The sequence below is a fragment of the Erinaceus europaeus genome, unplaced genomic scaffold, assembly GCF_950295315.1.
Source record: "Erinaceus europaeus unplaced genomic scaffold, mEriEur2.1 scaffold_856, whole genome shotgun sequence".
NCBI classification, from domain to species: domain Eukaryota; kingdom Metazoa; phylum Chordata; class Mammalia; order Eulipotyphla; family Erinaceidae; genus Erinaceus; species Erinaceus europaeus.
Genome location: NW_026647876.1, coordinates 1 through 17500, shown reverse-complemented (window position 1 = coordinate 17500; position 17500 = coordinate 1). Strand labels below are relative to the sequence as shown.

General features: G+C 45.6%; 1 protein-coding gene across 1 annotated transcript in view; it reads right to left on the bottom strand.

Annotated features, from left to right (window-relative positions):
- The window catches only part of CCR2 (C-C motif chemokine receptor 2), a 7487-nt gene extending 6334 nt beyond the window's left edge, over positions 1-1153 (bottom strand). Inside the window, exon 1 of the mRNA XM_060184480.1 lies at positions 1015-1153. The gene's annotated coding sequence lies outside the window, so the exon portion shown is untranslated. The remainder of the gene's footprint in view (positions 1-1014) is intronic.
- Between the last annotated feature and the right edge of the window lie 16347 nt (positions 1154-17500).

Here is a 17500-nt window from a genome sequence, read left to right as displayed (position 1 = left end):
CACTCACACACACACTTACACACACACACACTCACACACACACACTCACACACTCACACACACACACACACACACTCACACACACACACACTCACACACACACACTCACACACACACACACACACACACATACACACTCACACATACACACTCACACACACACACACACACACACACACACACACACACACACACACACACATCTCCCAGAAAAAAAAGCTCCAGGGGGGCAGAAACCTATTTTACAAGATGTGATCTTGATATTAAGTATCTCGCTCCGCAGTGTGCTGACAGAGCGAGCTGGATGCAGCCTGCTGAGAAACACGGCACTCCACCCGGGACTAAGCTCCCAGGTAAAGTAGTGGGAGACCTTACGCAGGTGCTGCTCTTGTGTGGCTAAAGCGTCTGGACGTGCAGCAGCCCCTGGAGTGGCCAGGGCTTCACTGCAGCACTGAGTGAGCTGCACCAGTGGCTCCCAGCTGCAGGCTTCAGTGTCTCAGAGTCTGGCACTCAGAAGTACTCAGCACAGACCCTCCGTCAGGGGGGATTGATCTGGACATTAGGCTGTGCATTGGGCCCGCCACTTGTAGCACGTGTTCTCCACACGGAGCTGTTGCCCTGCACTGGCCACAGAGAGGTCAGCCACCCCTCCCTGGTGCTTCCTTCTCCCATCCCTGCAGCACACCTAGCTTCTGTCACAGCTAATACTCAGCGAGATGTAGATGTCACTTCCAAGTGTCAGAAGACGTGCTCACAGCTGTATCTCCATGGGGCTGCCCTCCTGTCACCTGAACCTGGGAGGGTGAGCTCACTCCACTCTGCCCTCCCTCACTACCATCAGTGGCAGAATTTCTACCAGTCCTGGTGCAAAAGTCCCCCTGCACCGTAACTCTCCCCCTCCCCCCGAGGTCCCAGGCCAAGTCCCTCTGGGCATTGCCAGGGCCTCTTTCTGGTGTTGAGTTGCTTTGAGCCCCTGACTCATGAAGCAGTGCAAAGAAAGCACCCAGCACTCACCAGTAGATGACTTCAGAGAGGCACTGACGTGTCAGCCTTCTCAGTAACAGCACCCAACAAACCTGGAGGAAGAAACGTGGTACACAGAAATAGGAAATAAGTTTCCTGTAGAAAGAGAAGGCGGAGATAATGGTTCAAGTTAACGGTAAAGATTAGAAAAAAAATATGAAAAGAATATTACAGTTCTTCTTTTTTTTTTTCCAGCCAGGAACATTGTACATACATTTAGGTTGAGGTCTCCAGGGCAGGCTTAATTTTGAAATCCTGCTTATGCAAACTTGAGTGTGAATCAGCCATCTGTGCCCCTGTACCCTCTGGCCTTGTCTCACATTTTGACAGATGTGGGAAACCTTCCATTATTTGTCTGCTGATGGCTGCAGTGGGGTGAGCACAGAGGGACTACTTGTGTGTCGCAGGGACCAGTGCTACTGGGGGTTGCAGGTGAGGGGGGGATGATGGAGGGGATAATAATCTAGTCAGAGTGGCTTGATAGAACTGGGGTCTGGCTAGGCAGTTTACAGAGGTAAAGTCATTCATTGGAAAGAGGAATCCAGAAAGTCTCTGGGTGCTTAGCGAGAAAGGCTTCAGTTGCTCTAGGACTCACTTTTCAGGAAAAGGTTTTGTTTAAAACTCAATCAGGGGCCAGATGGTAGCACAGTAGGTTAAGCACACATGGTGCTAAGCGCAAGGACAGGTGTAAGGCTCCCAGTTCAAGTCCTCAGCTCCCCACCTGCAGGGGCGTCCCTTCACAAGAGGTAAAGCAGGTCTGCAAGTGTCTATATTTCTCTCCTCATCTCTGTCTTTCCTTCCTCTCTCAATTTCTCTCTGTTCTATCCAACAACAACAACAACAACAACAACAGAAATAACAACAACAATAAGGGCAACAAAATGGGAAAAATGGCTTTCAGGAGCAGTGGATTCATAGTGCAGGCACCAAGTCCCAGCAATAACCCTGGAGGCCAGAAACAAAAAACAAACAACCAAAAATGAGATGTCTCTCTCCACCTACACAGGGAGTGAGCTAGAAGGCTCTGCCCTGCTCCTGAGAAGCCCGGAGTCTCCTGAACCCTCGCATCTCAGGGCTGGCTGGGTAATCAGCTCAAGTGAGGCCGTCAGTGTCAGCTCTCAGAGCTCAGGCAGTCAGTGTACCCAGCCCCACCCTGGGCCTCTCTACAGAAGCCTCTCATGGATTCCTGAAACAGCTCGTATAAGCAGGCCCAATGAAAGGCACCACGCCCTGTGTACTGATCAGGGATGATAGCTTCTGGTCACCCTGCTGCTCGCAGGAACCCTTCCCCATCTGCCTGAAGTCACTCTCAGGGAAGCTCAAAGGATCTGCCTTCTTTATTTCTCTCTTTTTCACTTTTCGGGGGTCAGACATCAAGAACTAGGACATTCAAAAGCAGTTGCACACCCAGGGAGAGTTTGAACAAGATCACATGTACCCGGGAGTCGGGCAGTAGTACAGCGGGTTAAGTGCATGTGGTGCAAAGCGCAAGGACCGGCATAAGGATCCCAGTTCAAGACCCCGGCTCTCCACCTGCAGGGGAGTTGCTTCACAGGCGGTGAAGCAGGTCTGCAGGTGTCTGTCTTTCTCTCCCCCACTCTGTCTTCCCCTTCTCTCTCCATTTCTCTCTGTCTTATCCAACAACAACGACATCAACAACAACAACAATTCTACTTCTTCTTCTTCTTCTTCTTCTTCTTCTTCTTCTTCTTCTTCTTCTTCTTCTTCTTCTTCTTCTTCTTCTTCTTCTTCTTCTAGTGTTTGCCCTTCTTTTGTAGCCAGTTAATGGCTTTGAAGTGACTGGGATCCATGTGGATTCAGTCGGCTAGGAAGGATCGTCAGTTTCCCCAATGAATGGGTACTCACGGGATGCACCACGGGAAGGTCGATCCAATGCATCCCAACAACAACAATAATAATTACAACAACAATAAAAACAACAAGGGCAACAAAAGGGAAAACAAATAAATTAATTAAAAACATTAAAAAAATTCACATGTACCCAGGAAAGACAGAGACTCTGAGGAGACCTGCAGAGGCCTTGTGTCCACACTTCCCCAGATAGAGCTAGCCCTTAGCAGCCAGAGTCAGAGCAGTAACTAAAAGGTAGTGTGTCTTGGAGAAACAGACTCATTGTTTCATTTCTGTTCTCTTTTTTTCTCTTTTATTAGCTAGTATAGAGAGAAATTGAGAGGAGAGGGATAGAAAAAGACAGACACCTGCAACACTTCTTCACCACTTGTGAAGCTTCCATCTTCAGAAGGGGATCAGGGACTTGAACCTGGGTCCTTGCACATGGGAACGTCTGTGTGCACTCAGCCAGGTGCACCACCACCCAGCCTCCTGAACTCTCATTTTCAGTTACTCCATTCTTAGGTTCAAATGTCCAGTTCAACAACACCAACAACATATGCAAAGAAAGAGGAAATGGGGGTCAGGGTGTACCGCAGCGGGTTAAGTGCACGTGGCGTGAAGTGCAAGGACTGGCACAAGGATCCCAGTTTGAGCCCCCGGCTCCCCACCTGCAGGGGAGTCGCTTCACAAGTGGTGATGCAGGTCTCGGGTGTCTGTCTTTCTCTCCCCCTCTCTGTCTTCCCCTCCTCTCTCCATTTCTCTCTGTGCTATCCAACAACAACATCAACAAAAATAATAGTAATAATAACAACAATAAAACAACAAGGGCAACAAAAGGGAAAAAAAAATAGCCTCCAAGAGCGGTGGATTCATGGTGTAGGCACCAGAGCCCCAGCAATAACCCTGGAGGCAAAAAGAAAGAAAGAAAGAAAGAAAGAAAGAAAGAAAGAAAGAAAGAAAGAAAAGAAAGAAAGAAGAAAGTATGATCTATTTAAAGAGGGGAGGGATCAACAGACATCGTTCCTGGGAAAGATGTGTCTTAAAGATAAGCAGCCAACATTGTGCGACTGAGTCAAACAAAAAGCTATACGAATAGAAATGGAGCTATCAGCGAGGACACAGAAGCTTTTAGAGGAAACCAAACTACATGAGCAGAGGATCACAGTGACCGAAAAGACGAATCCACTAAGGACTTTCAAAGGAAACTGAACAAATGAACTGGAGAGAGAGAGAGAGAGAGAGAGAGAGAAGACAAGTGTGTAGCAGTAGCTGGAGACGTTAGGGACTCACTCTCAACAATGGACAAAAAAACTTCATTCAAGAGAAGCACATTTCTGATCTTCCAGACTCTGAGATGGAAATATTGTTAGAAGGTGCCCGGGCTCTGTGGTACCCAGCAGCTAGTCTAGTGTCTGGCATGAAGCAGTCATTCACATGGCTGCTCACAACATCACCAAAAAAAAAAAAAAAAAAAACACACTCAGTACGATCTCGATGCCTTTTCTAGATTTCAATAAGCTGTAAGTATGTATTGGGCAGAAGCCTTGGTTTCTCCTGACAAGGCCACTCCTTGCTTGACTAGAGGCAAGAAAATTTACCCAATTTTTTCCTCATGGACAGAGATTAATGAAGTGTTTTTTAGATTTCAGTGAAAAGAAAAAAAATCATTTCATGTCAGCGATGCTAGCTCCATGTCCACAGATGGCACCTCCTGGTACCCGCATCTTGCTCTGGTCCTTTGAGTCACCCAGGGAGAGGAGGGCAAGGCTCAGAGCTTTCTTTCTTGCTAAGTAGGACCACTCTGCATCTCTGTCTTCCCAGAACATCACTGGCTCAACCTTGTAATTTTTTCTTTTTCTGCCTCCAGGGTTATTGCTGGGGCTCGGTTCCTGCACTACAAATCCACAGCTCCTGGAGGCTATTTTTCCCATTTTTGTTGTCCTTGTTTTTATTGTTGTTGTTATTGTTGCTATTGCTGCTGATGCTGTTGGATAGGACAGAGAGAAATGGAGAGAGGAGGGGAAGACAGAGAAGGGAAGAGAGAGATAAATACCTGCAGACCTGCTTCACCACCCGTGAAGCAACCCCCTCTGCAGGTGGGGAATGGGGGGCTCAAACTGGGATCCCTGTATGGTCCTTGCCCTTCATGCCATACACACTTAACCCAATGCGCTACCACCCGACCGCTACCTTGTAATTTTTTTTTAACAGAGAGGGGCACAGAGGAGGCAGCAGAAGAATGAGGGTTTGAAGCTTTGTCTTATCCCTAGCACAGAGGATAGGTGGCTCACTTAGCTGAGCTCTCGGAGCGTCTGTAGATGAAAGGGTACATCAACAGAGGCTGGCTGAGGTGAGACAGCAGGTACTGAGGGGCTCTGAGACTAGTGGCTTCTGGGAGCTGTGACCCCTGCACTTGAAGGGTCAAGAGAGTAAGTGGCATCACCTGAGCCCTGTTGAGGGCTGGGTCTGAGGGCAAAAGGCTGAAGGTTAAGTCATCAGAGCTTCAGTAACTAAGGCAGGAAAAGATGAGACACAGTGTCCTCTAACTGCTCCCACCTCTCATCTCATCCCAGCACCTCCTGGGGAGCACACCAGGAGGGGAGAGGGGGCAGTGTAGAGTCTTGGTGGGTAGCCCGTCAGCTTCCTGGAGCTCACAGTGGATGGGGGAGGGGGCAGACAATCACACAGCTAACAGGCCAGGCATCTCTTGGCACTTTGTCTTCACCTGATCATTGAGGATGGGATAAGTACACTTTAGAGCTAGAGAGAGAGTGAGAACAGATACTTTTACATGAAAGTTCATGATTTCTGAAGGTTCCTCCACAAGAGAAGAATGACCTTTGGATCAGACTTAGAGGAAAGCACTTTATCTATCTCTTGGCTCCCACTTGCTGGCTGACTGAACAGGGCTGCTCATGTTAAAAGCACGATTATGGCGGTCACTCTGTACTATGTGCGTTTAACCAGTGTGCTGCCGGGCTAGTGTGGGGGTGCCTCTTCCCGGGCGCGTACTCTCTGAGTTGGAGAGAACTCAACCAGAGCCAGCCTGGGATGCTACTCACTCAGCGATGTGAGGGAGATGACTTGAACTCATGGCGGAGTGGTAATGCAATGTCTTTATTGATCAGAGAGCAATGATTTTAAAGGCCAGACCTGGAAGTGACAAGTCGGAAATGGAAATGGCTAGGAAAGGGGTGGAGAAAGGCAAAATGGTACCGGGAAGGTAGAAACTTCCTTAGCAACTGTTGTGAGGGTTTTAACTGGTGGGATTAATGATACACTGCAGGCAGGGAGGGTCTTGAAAGATAGATCAAAGGAATGGAATAGGTGGGGATCTTTCAGGCAAAGCAACGATTATGTAGATAGGCCATAGTATCAGGAATGTAGGGTGGAGAAGGGGGAGCCGGCTAAACAATTTCCTGACATTGTGCCCCCTACCCCGCCCCCATGGCAGTCACTTCAGATGACCAGAGGTTGGTGTGAAGAGACTCTCAAATCCCAGGTAACATAAAGAAATGGAGCTAGCTCTTGTCCCCTAAATGAAGAGGCAGGGCCAGCCCCCCACTGGTCCTAGAAGCTCAAGACCTACATTATTCACACTCAAAAGGCCAGAGGCTGATGGGTATGTGTGTGTGTGTGGGGGGGTCAAGGTTACTGAAGCAGACAGTTAAGTTTGTCCTAAGAACCCCTCTACCCCTCCATTGGCAACACTCAGCCCGGTGGTGGTGGTGTGGGGGTGGAGTTCAGGGTTGGAGAGAGTTGCAGGGACCCGCTGGCAGTGACTTGAGGGCCATTTATTATATACTTCTTATATCTTTCTTACCTTCCTGAAGGGTTGATGAGTAACACCACTCCAAACCAGTCATCAAGTCCTTTTCATTCCTCCTGTACAATCTCATTCATTTAAATTATTTTTAGTTGAGTCCTTTAAGAGACAGGGCACTCCGTCTTTGTTTTTAGGATTATTATTTTTTAAACACAGATGCATTGGGTTGATTGTGGTTCCTATGGGTTGTGCATTTCCTGTGACCTACTAAAATAGAAGAGTGAGTTTTAGGATTTGACTTCTGGTTAGAAAGCAGGGCTCTTTCCTCTCAATTTCTTTCTGTCTCTATCAAAAAGGAAAAGAAGAAAAGAAAGAAAAAATGGCCACCAGGAGCTGTGAACTCATAGTGTAGACATCAAACTTCAGCAATAATCTTCCTGACAAAACAAAAAACAATCTAAAATATAAGAGCTTAAAAAGTGAGCTGTGCTAGTGAGACACTCACAGAAAAAGCAGTGTTACATGTTCTGGTCAGATTCTTATAATAAAAGCAGTACAAACTATATACATATTTAAAAAAATCTCAAGTGGCCAAGGATCATAACATAGCAAACAGTCTAAGCAAGACAGCCCAGGAACGGCAAATCACTTTGGGGAAGGAACAGAGCCAAGTAGAAAAAGTCAAGTATGTACTTCTGCCTCCCGGTCCAAGTTCACAACCATATGAACCACGCCAAGAATGCATGATGAAAAGAGAAGTAAAGGTGCTAGCAAAGTGGTGACTGAAGGGTTGGGGAGGTGCACAGAGGCTGTGCACAGGGCTCGCTTAATCCTTAGCACCGTCATATGTTAGAATTGAGTGGTACTCTGGTTAAAAAAAAAAAAACCAAGTAATCAACATTTCTTTTAAAAAATTTTTTTTCTGTATTATTTTTATTTATTTATTGTCTAGAGACAGTCAGAAATCAAGAGGGGAGTGAAAGATAGAGAGGGAGAAAGACAGACACATGCAGCCCTGCTTCACCACTCGTGAAGCTTTCCCCATGCAGGTGGGGACTAGGGGCTTGAACCTGAGTCCTTGAGCACTGCAACATGTGCGCTCAACCAGGTGCACCACCACCCGGTCCCTAATTAAAGTTTCTATTAACTTAGAGTGAAAGGTAGCATGCTGACTGGATGTTTCCATACCTATAGACCAAATAAATAATCTTCACCAAATAGAGGTTAAGTCTTGAAAATTTTTAAAAATTATTTTAATGAGAGACAGATACAAAGGAAAAAATAAAGAGGGGAGAGAGACCAAAGCCCTGCTCAGCTCTGGCTTGTGGTGCTGCCAGAATTAATCCCGGGACCTCAGAGCCTCAGGTGTGAACACCTTTTGCATAAGTGTTATGGTCTCTCCTCGGCCCCAAGTGGAGTCTCAGCTAACACACCACTTGCAGGAAAGTCTCCTCACATGACGTGAGGAAACGTCTCGTGAACCTTGTGGAGAGATAGTGTGACCTGCTCTGCAGTACCTCGGCTGTTTGAAACTACGCCCTGTGCAGTTACATCTTAGTTCCAGTGTCTCAGAGATGACCTATTCTAGGGAGGAAGGCTTGGCTGGGTTTGATCAGAGTATTTGGCTCCGAGGGGGTGTGGAAGGGGAGGTGGGACAACTCACCCAGCCACCTAGCTGAGTGCACACTTCACGGTGCCTGACAATCCGGTTCTGATGCCTGGAACCACATGGGAAGACCACGGAAAGAAGAAGCTTCACAAATGGGGAAGTTGTAGCATTCTCTCTCTCTCTCTTTCTTTCTCTCTCTCTCTCTCTCTCTCTCCTGTTACCTGAAAAGAGAGAGAGAGTCTACCAAGATGATGGAATTATGCAGATGTGAAGCCCCTGGAAGTCCTGGTGGCATAAGGGGGGGGAGAAGGGAGGAAGAAAGGAAGGAAGGGAGAGAGAGAGGGGGGAGAGAGGGAGAGAAAGAAAGGAAGAAAGAAAGAAAGAAAGAAAGAAAGAAAGAAAGAGCTATCCTCAGGACATGGGGACAGGAAATTGGGAGCTGGCTCTGGGGGCTGAGGGCACGTTGAGTCCCCCACCATCCCTGCCCCTTCTCCAAGACACAGAGATTAGGAGGAGGGTGGCTGCAGGGTGAGGCTCTAAGCGTGTCACTGCGGTCACGGCCGCTCCTCTCCACCGCCAACACTGTCGGCTGTTTGAGTGTGGCCTCTGGAGTGTCCCAGGGAGGCACACGGTGCTGCCACCAGCTGCAAGGAAACCTGATGGCGCCCTTTGCCAGGGCATGTGGCAGAGAAGAAATCCACAAAAGCTGGATGTGGCAGGGATTCTGAGCGGTGGCCGCTTGACTGAGGTGGACAGTGGATGCTGAAGACAGCCAGGGGGCCTGAGAGCAAGCGGGCTGGCTGGATCTTTGCCCAAGTGCTGTCGCTCTGCAGGAACCACAGAATCCTGCTGGTGGGGACAGGACTGGTTTGAGGGGGCAGCTCATTTGCAATGCAATTTAGGTATATGTGATAAAGTGACACGTGGAAAACAAAGGCTGCTTTATTGAAGAGATCAAAAAGGTTGATAAGCCTTTCTAGCTCTACTGAGAGAGAGAGAAAGAGAGAGAGACCACAGATCACTAAAGCAGATGAAAGTGTTGATACAGATACCAGCTATATGGAAATAAAAAGATTATAAGAGAATCAATGAAGGATTACCTAGGCATCACTTTAGATAAAATGGAAAACTCCTGGAAATACATAAATCATCAAAAGTAGATTAAAAGAGAAACAGAAAATCTGGTAAGATTGTATAAAGATAAAGAGACTAAATTTAAGGGAAAAAAAATCTCATAACAGCAACAAAAGTGTCGTAACAACTGCCTCCACCAGTGAGTTCTATCAAACATTCAGAGAATGAAGGCCAGCCCCTCTCGAACTCTTTCTAAAAACAAGAGGAGGAGACAGTTTCAGTGTCATTCTATGGAACCAGCATAGCTCTGGCATGAAAGACAAAAACGCCATTAAAACACGCTGATCAGTATTCTTTATGAGCGTAAAGCCAAAGTTCTCCACACGAGACTAGCAAGCCAAATCCACCAGCATGTGCAAAAGGCGGTAAACCATGGTTAAGTGTGACTTATCCAAAGGACACAAGAGCCGTTCCCTGTGAGACACCACGAAAATTCAGAAATAAAAAATGAATGTTTGAATGAATTCAGAAAAAGCTTTCCACACCACACAACATCCTTTTTATAAGAAAGACAGTGAAAAAATAACAAGCAAGATGAGAACACTCCCTCAGCATGAACGAACAACATCTGAGTGAGTCCCTACAAAAATAAAAAGACAGGAAAGTCTTTCTCTAAGATCAGAAATAAGACCAAGGTGTCCACGTACACTAGTGGTGTTCAGCATCGGAACTGGAATTTCTCTCTTTCTCTGCTTCCTTCTCTCTCTCTCTCTTTCTCTCTCTTTCCTTTTTCTTTTTTTCCTAGATAGAGTATTGGTGGTAGGTGTGGTGTGGAAGTATATTCTGTAACCCTGCAGTCTTGTAATCTTTTTTTCTTTTAAATAAAATAAATAAATGAGTGACCACAAAATCGATTTACCGTGTTATCTCTCCTGGAAATAACACAGATTAAATCTTTTATAGTCAAATTATAATTAGAAATTCCCAACATGAAGCTGGTGTTATTATTAACAAGACTGTTCTCATTTTCATGTATTATGAACAGACAAGGGAAGGGGATAATGTCAGATGTCTATGGAAGGACAGCCATCACTAAAAATAAGCATCCTGGGGGTTGGGGACGGCACACTGGTAGAGTGCACACCTTGACATGCATATGACCAGGTTTAAGCCTAGACACCACATGAGAGCACCACAGTAAGGAATTGAGGGAAAGTCCATGCAGTGTGAAGGTGCCGTGCTCTCTCTGCCCCACCACTCTCCTGAAATAAAAAGAATGAAAAAAAAAACAAAAAACACCAAGACAGTTGGAGTGGATTATGTATGAGGCTCCAGGGCATCAAAGTAATGAACTAAAACTAACATTTTTAAAGAAATTGTTATTTGGGAGTTGGGCAGTAGTGCAGTGGGTTAAGCGCACATGGCGCAAAGTGCAAGGACCAGTGTAAGGAACCCGATTTGAGCCCCCGGCTCCCCACCTGCAGGGGAGTCGCTTCACAAGTGGTGAAGCAGGTCTGCAGGTGTCTGTCTTTCTCTCTCCCCCTCTGTCTTCCCCTCCTCTCTCCATTTCTCTCTGTCCTATCCAACAAAGACAACATCAATAACAACAATAACAACAACAACAACAATAAAAAACAAGGGTAACAAAAGGGAAAATAAATTAAAAAAAGAGAAATATTGGCTTGGAAGTGGTGAAATCATATGTGTGCAAAGGCTGGGCACTGAAAAAAAAAAGAAAAAAGAAAGAGTTCTTTTACCTGAAGTATTATATAAATTCACTGTAATCCCTGTAAAATTTCTAATGGTTTAAGTAAATAGAGCAATTATCACAGACATTTGTTTACAATCACAAAAGATCTCAAATTATCTAAGCAATCTGAGAAAAAATAGAGTAATAATGGAGACATTCTTCAAACTAAACTACAAAACTATTGCAATCAAAACAGCATGGTAGCAAAAGTAAGCAATAGACTAGAACTGAGAAGTAAATCCTCATGTAAGGACAGTGAATCTGCAACAAAGGAACTAAGTGTATCAATGGGAAAAAGAAAATATTTTCAATAAATGGTATTGGGAAAACTGGATGGCCAGTTTTCATGCAAAAGATTGACTGGACATGCAAAAGATTGACTGGACTGTTGTCTCACATCATGCACTGAAGTTAACACAGATGAAACACTAGGATACTACAGCAGAAACCATAAGATACACTGACAAAAACATTTCATAATATTGACTTTAGGGAGACAGTTTGAAGACTCTGGTGGCATGGGGAACAAAAGCAAAAATAAGGAAATCAATGACAGAACACCAAAAAAATCCCTCATAACAAAGGAAGCTACCAGGAAAGCTAAAAGACACGCTATCAAATTGGAGAAAATATCTGGACACCACCCATTCAGCAAAGAACCATTAGGCAACACACACAAAGAACACATAAGACTCAAGTCACACAGCAAAACACAAACAATCTATCCAAAAAAAAAAAATAAAAGAGATAGATAGATAGATAGAGAGAGAGAGAGAGGCTACCAGACACTTCACCAAAGAAGTCATACAGGTGGCCAACGGGCATATGAGAAGCAGCAACCTACCATCACCTAGAGAGTTCACATCAAGACCACAGTGAGCCACTACCTTGTGCCTGTGAGGAGAGAGCAAAACAACCAGAAGCAATCAGTTCTGGCCAGGGTGTGGACGATGGGAAGCTTGGATACACAGCTGGTGGGATTATAAATTGGTCCAGTCTCTGAAAAAATATTTTGGAGACATATTACGAAATTTAAATATTAATATCCCACATAGAATCCATTCCTAAGTGTCTACCTAAAAGTCACAAGTCACTGTTTCATAAACACATGTGCACACCTGTTCATCGCAGCACTGTTCACAGTGGCCAAGATGTGGAGACAGCCCAAGTGCCCAGTGACAGATGGGTGGATGAGGAAGTGAATACACGTCCACACCACAGAGTATTGTTATTCCTCTGTGAGGAGAGATGCAGCTTTGCCTTCCCTTCCAGTATGGACGGGACTGAAAGAGATCCTGCTAAACTAGATGAGGAAAGAGAGAGGCCGATACCAAATGCTCTCGCTCACATGGGGAAGTGACAAAGTCAGGTGCTAAGAAGGGAGGAGGTTCACAAGAGAGAAGAGACCACATGATCTGTGACGGAAAGATGGTGGCACTCTGGGGAGGAGGAGGGGACGCGTATCTGAGGACGTCACCTGCAGTCCTGTAAAGCGGTGAGGATTCAGGTAGCAGATAGCACCACCCTGAGCGATGACAAGTGGCCTCTTACTGTGGTCTTGACGTGCTCTTTCTTAACCACTAAAAGTTGAGTAGCTGTTCATGTACCGATTGGTTCTTTGTGCATCTTACTCAGAGTCTTTTCAAGAGCTTGGTTCATTGTATTTATTTGTTTATTTATTTATTTTCCCTTTTGTTGCCCTTGTTATTTTTTATTGTTTTTGCAGTTATTATTGTTGATGTTACTGATGTTGTCATTGTTAGATAGGACAGAGAGAAATGGAGAGAGGAGGGGAAGAGAAAGGGAGACACCTTCAGACCTGCTTCACTGCTTGTGAAGCGACTCCCCTGTAGGTGGGGAGCCGGGGTCTCGAACCGGGATCCTTACGCTGGTCCTTGTGTTTCGTACCACATGTGCTTAACTCGCTGCAATACCACCCAATTCCCAGGTTCATTTTTTAAATTCACTTTTTAATTTCTTTTTAAAAAGTGTTTGTTTGTTTATTTATTTATTTATTTATTCATGAGAAATGAGGAGAGAGAGAAAGAACCAGACATCACTCTGGTACATGTGCTGCTGGGGATTGAACTCAGGACCTTGTGCTTGAGAATCCAATGCTTTATCTACTGCGCCACCTCCCAGAACACACTTTTTAAATTTCTTTATTGAGAGATTGTTTTACAGTTGACAGTAAATGCAGTAGTTTGTACTTGCATAACATTTCTTGGTTTGCCACACAACAATACAACCCCCACTAGGTTCTCCTCTGCCTTCCTGTCCCGGGACCTGAACCTCCCCACTAACCACCCCAGAGTCATTTACTTGGGTGCAAGACACCAACTCCAGTTCATTTTTAAGTTGGATTCTTTAACTTGTTTCTGTTGTGATGTTATTCTATGTATCTTCTGGATTTTTAGACCGTTCGTAAAACACGGCTTTCTCTCATTCTAGAGGTTGGCTTTTGATTTTATTAGGAATGTCCTTTGATGCACGGAGCTTTTAAATTTTGATGAAGTCGTTTATCTGTTTTTTTTTTTTTTCTTTGAATCCTCATAATGTTGGCCTCACTTTTGTGGCATCATTGTGGTTGCTAAACCAAAGCAGTAGAAATCTACCTCTATGTTTTCTTCCAAAGATGTTATACTGTCAGGTCACGTTTACATCATTAACCCATTCTTAAGGGTAATCATCAAATCTGATGAGAAGAAAGAGCCCAGCTTCTTTGGATGAAGATATACTGTCTTCTAGCACCAGTCTTTTATTTTTTTTTCTTATATTTCTCAACTGTAAAGTACTTAGTTGGATTTGGAAAATTGCTCTAATATTATATTTGGGTAGTAAAGCGCATGAATGGTTTTATGTCTGTGTGAACAAGATGTGGAACTCTGATGGTGGGGGTTGCATGGAATTGTACCCCTCTTATACCACAATCTTGTCCATCATTATCAGATCACTAACAAAAAAATAAGGAACCAGAGTCTACACCATTTTATCAGTGTATCCATTATCTAGCCCAGGTTGTAAGATGCCTATGAAAAGTCAAGAAAACTGTTACATGGAAATATGTTTCTGTTTCTCTGGAACATCACCTGCAAGTTGTGTTACACAACTTACACAGCAAAGTTCTACACCTAAATTTTTTATTTTTGGGGAACTGCCAAACTATTTCCCATACTGCTGCTGGAAGTCCTAGGGGCCTGACAGTGCTGCACCTGGTAGAGTGTGTAGTTTACAATGCACAAGGACCTGAGTTCAAGCTACTGGTTCCCACCTGTAAGGGGGAAGCTTCCCGAAAGATGAGGCAGTGCTGCAGAAGTCTCTCGACTCCTCTCCCTTTTTATCTCCCTCTTCTCTTGATTTCTTTATGTCTCTCTCCAAAATATAAACGATAAAATAAAAAGCAAAAACAAACAACCTGTCTTCTTTCAGAAGTTGTAGAATCCCACCCTGCCTTTGATTCTGAGAGGCAGCTTGGCTCAGCCACTGCCTACTCATCTGCCCCTCTCACCTGTCTTCACCTCCACCCATCAGAAGGCGGCTGCCACCACCCACTTCCGGACCTGAGCCGTGTGGCTTAGCTTCACCCACCACACTGGTTTTCCTCTTGATTTCTGGTTCCCAAAGGTGCTAGTTTTAAAGCCTGGACTTGTCCTTCTGGTGTGTGTGTGTGTGTGTGTGTGTGTGTGTGTGTGTGTGTGTTGCCATAGCTTTGTAGCAGAGAAGGCACAACCAAATAAAGTTTACTAAACTATCTTGATGAAAAGTCAGTATTTTTAATTAACCGAGAGCACGGTCAGTCTGGGAGGATGTCATATGAGCATTTGAGGTTGGAAGGAGTCAGACTGTAGAATGGCTTTTTCATATTTTTAAAAAGTTTTTGAAAATCTATTTTGTTTGGTAGGACTCAGAGAGAAACGGAGAAGGGAGGGACAGAGAAGGAGAGAAGGACAGACAGATTCCTGCAGCACTGCTTCATCCTCTTGAAGCTTCCCCTCAGCAGATGGGAAGCAGGGCCTTGGACCCAGGGCCTTGTGCACTGTAATGTGTGCGCTCAACCAGGTGTGCCCCTCCTTGGCCCCAAAGGACTTAAGTATAAAGTGAAAGTAGAAAGGCAGCCTGTCAGGGATACGTGGAAGGGAAACAGAGCCCCTCTCCTTCTGTGGATTTCCCATGACTTTCCTATGTATAATCACAGATGATCAATGAGAGGGCCAGACAGTAGCACTTCTGCTTGAGTACACACATCTTACCTTGCTCAAGGACACCAGTTCAAGTCCCTGTTCCCCCACCTGCAGGGTGGAAGCTTCAACAAAATGTTTTTGTTTTTTTTTTTTAAGGAAAAAAATGGCTACTGATAGTGGTGGGTTTGTGTGTAAGCACCGAGTTCCAACAACACTCTTGGTGGCAATAAACATTTCAAAATAAACAAAAACTATCAACGAGAAGAGGTTGGCTGTGATTTGGAAGTAGGGGGAAGGGGGATTAGTCTGAGAAGTTTGTGGTTGTCAGGTACAAGGACTTTTCGGCCTTCTCTCAGCTCTTGTCTGACTGTCAAGAGAACCAGGGACTCTATCAGCCATCAAGTGTTGGAATACGAGCTCATCTCTCACCTACCTGAGGCTCAAGTGAGGGCGGAACTAACTGGGGGCGGTGGTGTTCATCTTGCTGCATTTTCCTCTGTGACCCATTAACTTGACAAATATTTAGCTGACTTTCAAATCAAGTGGAAGAACGTTGAGATATGTGCTATCCAGCCCTAGAACAATCCACTGTTCTGTTTGTTAACGACTGCGCACTAACAAGCATATTTGTGAGGAGAGACCAAAACGACCAGAAACAGTCAGTTCTGGCTGGGATGTGGAGAATGGGACCTTGTATACACAGTCGGCGGGAATATCTGTTAGGCCCTATGGGGTGGTGGGGGGGATCAAAAACTGACTTGGACATAAACAAGTCTGACTGGAAACAGATTAATAGATTCATTCATCAGCTAGCTGAGAAAACAATGTTCCAAGTGCTGTATGTACTAACAAAATACGAAAATAGGGGGCCAGGCAGTGGCATACCTGGCTGAACACACCCATTATAATGTGCAAGGATCCAGGTTCAAGTCCCTGGTCCTCACCTGTAGGAGGAAAGTTTCATGAGCAATGAAGCAGGTCTGCAGGTGTCTCTGCCTCCCTCTCTATTTCCCTCTACCCTCTCAATTTCTGCTTCTTCTTCTAGCATTTGCCCTTCTTCCGTAGCCAGTCACCAGCGACAGGTTGAGCCTGATGTAAAGTTTCGAGACCTCCTTTCAATCTGGAGAGGTGGCAGTCGTTGACTATGTGGGTCATAGTCTGTCTGGAGCCGCAGGGGCAGTTCGGGTCGTCTCTGGCTCCCCAGCGATGGAACATAGCGGCGCACCGGCCATGGCCTGTTCGATAGCGATTGAGGAGGGCCCAATCATAACGTGCTAGGTCAAAGCCGGGTTGACGCTCGCAGGGGTCTGTGATGAGGTGTTTGTTCTTGACCTCAGCTGACTGCCAGCTCTGTTTCCAAGAGTCTGGAACAGAGAAGTTCAGTGTAGGCGTAGGGGACCAGATTGGGTGACGAGACATCAAGCGTTGGACAGGGTGGGCGAAGATATCCGCGTATATTGGCAGGTCCGGTCGAGCGTAGACGTGGGAAATGAACTTAGATGATGCCGCATCCCGACGAATATCTGGCGGGGCGATGTTGCTAAGAACTGGCAGCCATGGAACCGGGGTGGAACGGATCGTTCCAGAAATGATCCTCATGGAAGAATATAATTTGGAATCAACCAAGTGGACATGGGGGCTACGGAACCATACTGGGGCACAGTATTCTGCAGTGGAATAGCATAATGCCAGAGATGATGATCGTAGTGTGGAAGCGCTCGCGCCCCATGAGGAGCTGGCCAGTCTTGCAATGATGTGATTCCTCGCGCCCACCTTTGCTGCAGTTTTTATGAGATGTTCATGAAATGACAGGGTGCGATCGAGAGTAACGCCAAGTTAGACTGGCTGGGCTTCATGCCGGATTCTCGTATCGCCAAGCTGCACATTAAGCTCACGCGAGGCCGAGGCATGGTGTAGATGGAAAACAGATGATACCGTTTTTGCAGTGCTAGGGATTAGTCGCCATTTTTTACAGTCATCAGATATCAGAGACATGTCTTTCATGAGTGTTTCCTCGAGGATGTCAAACTTGGATGCCTGAGTTGCACAGCAGATGTCATCGGCGTAGATGAACTTCCTTGAAGAAGTTTCTGGGAGGTCATTGATGTAGATATTAAATAGCGTAGGAGCCAGAACAGCGCCCTGGGGGAGGCCACTTGAGACAAGTCTCCATCTGCTAGACTTGTCACCCAGATGCACCCGGAATCTTCTGTTTTGGAGAAGAAACGATATAGTGTTGGCCA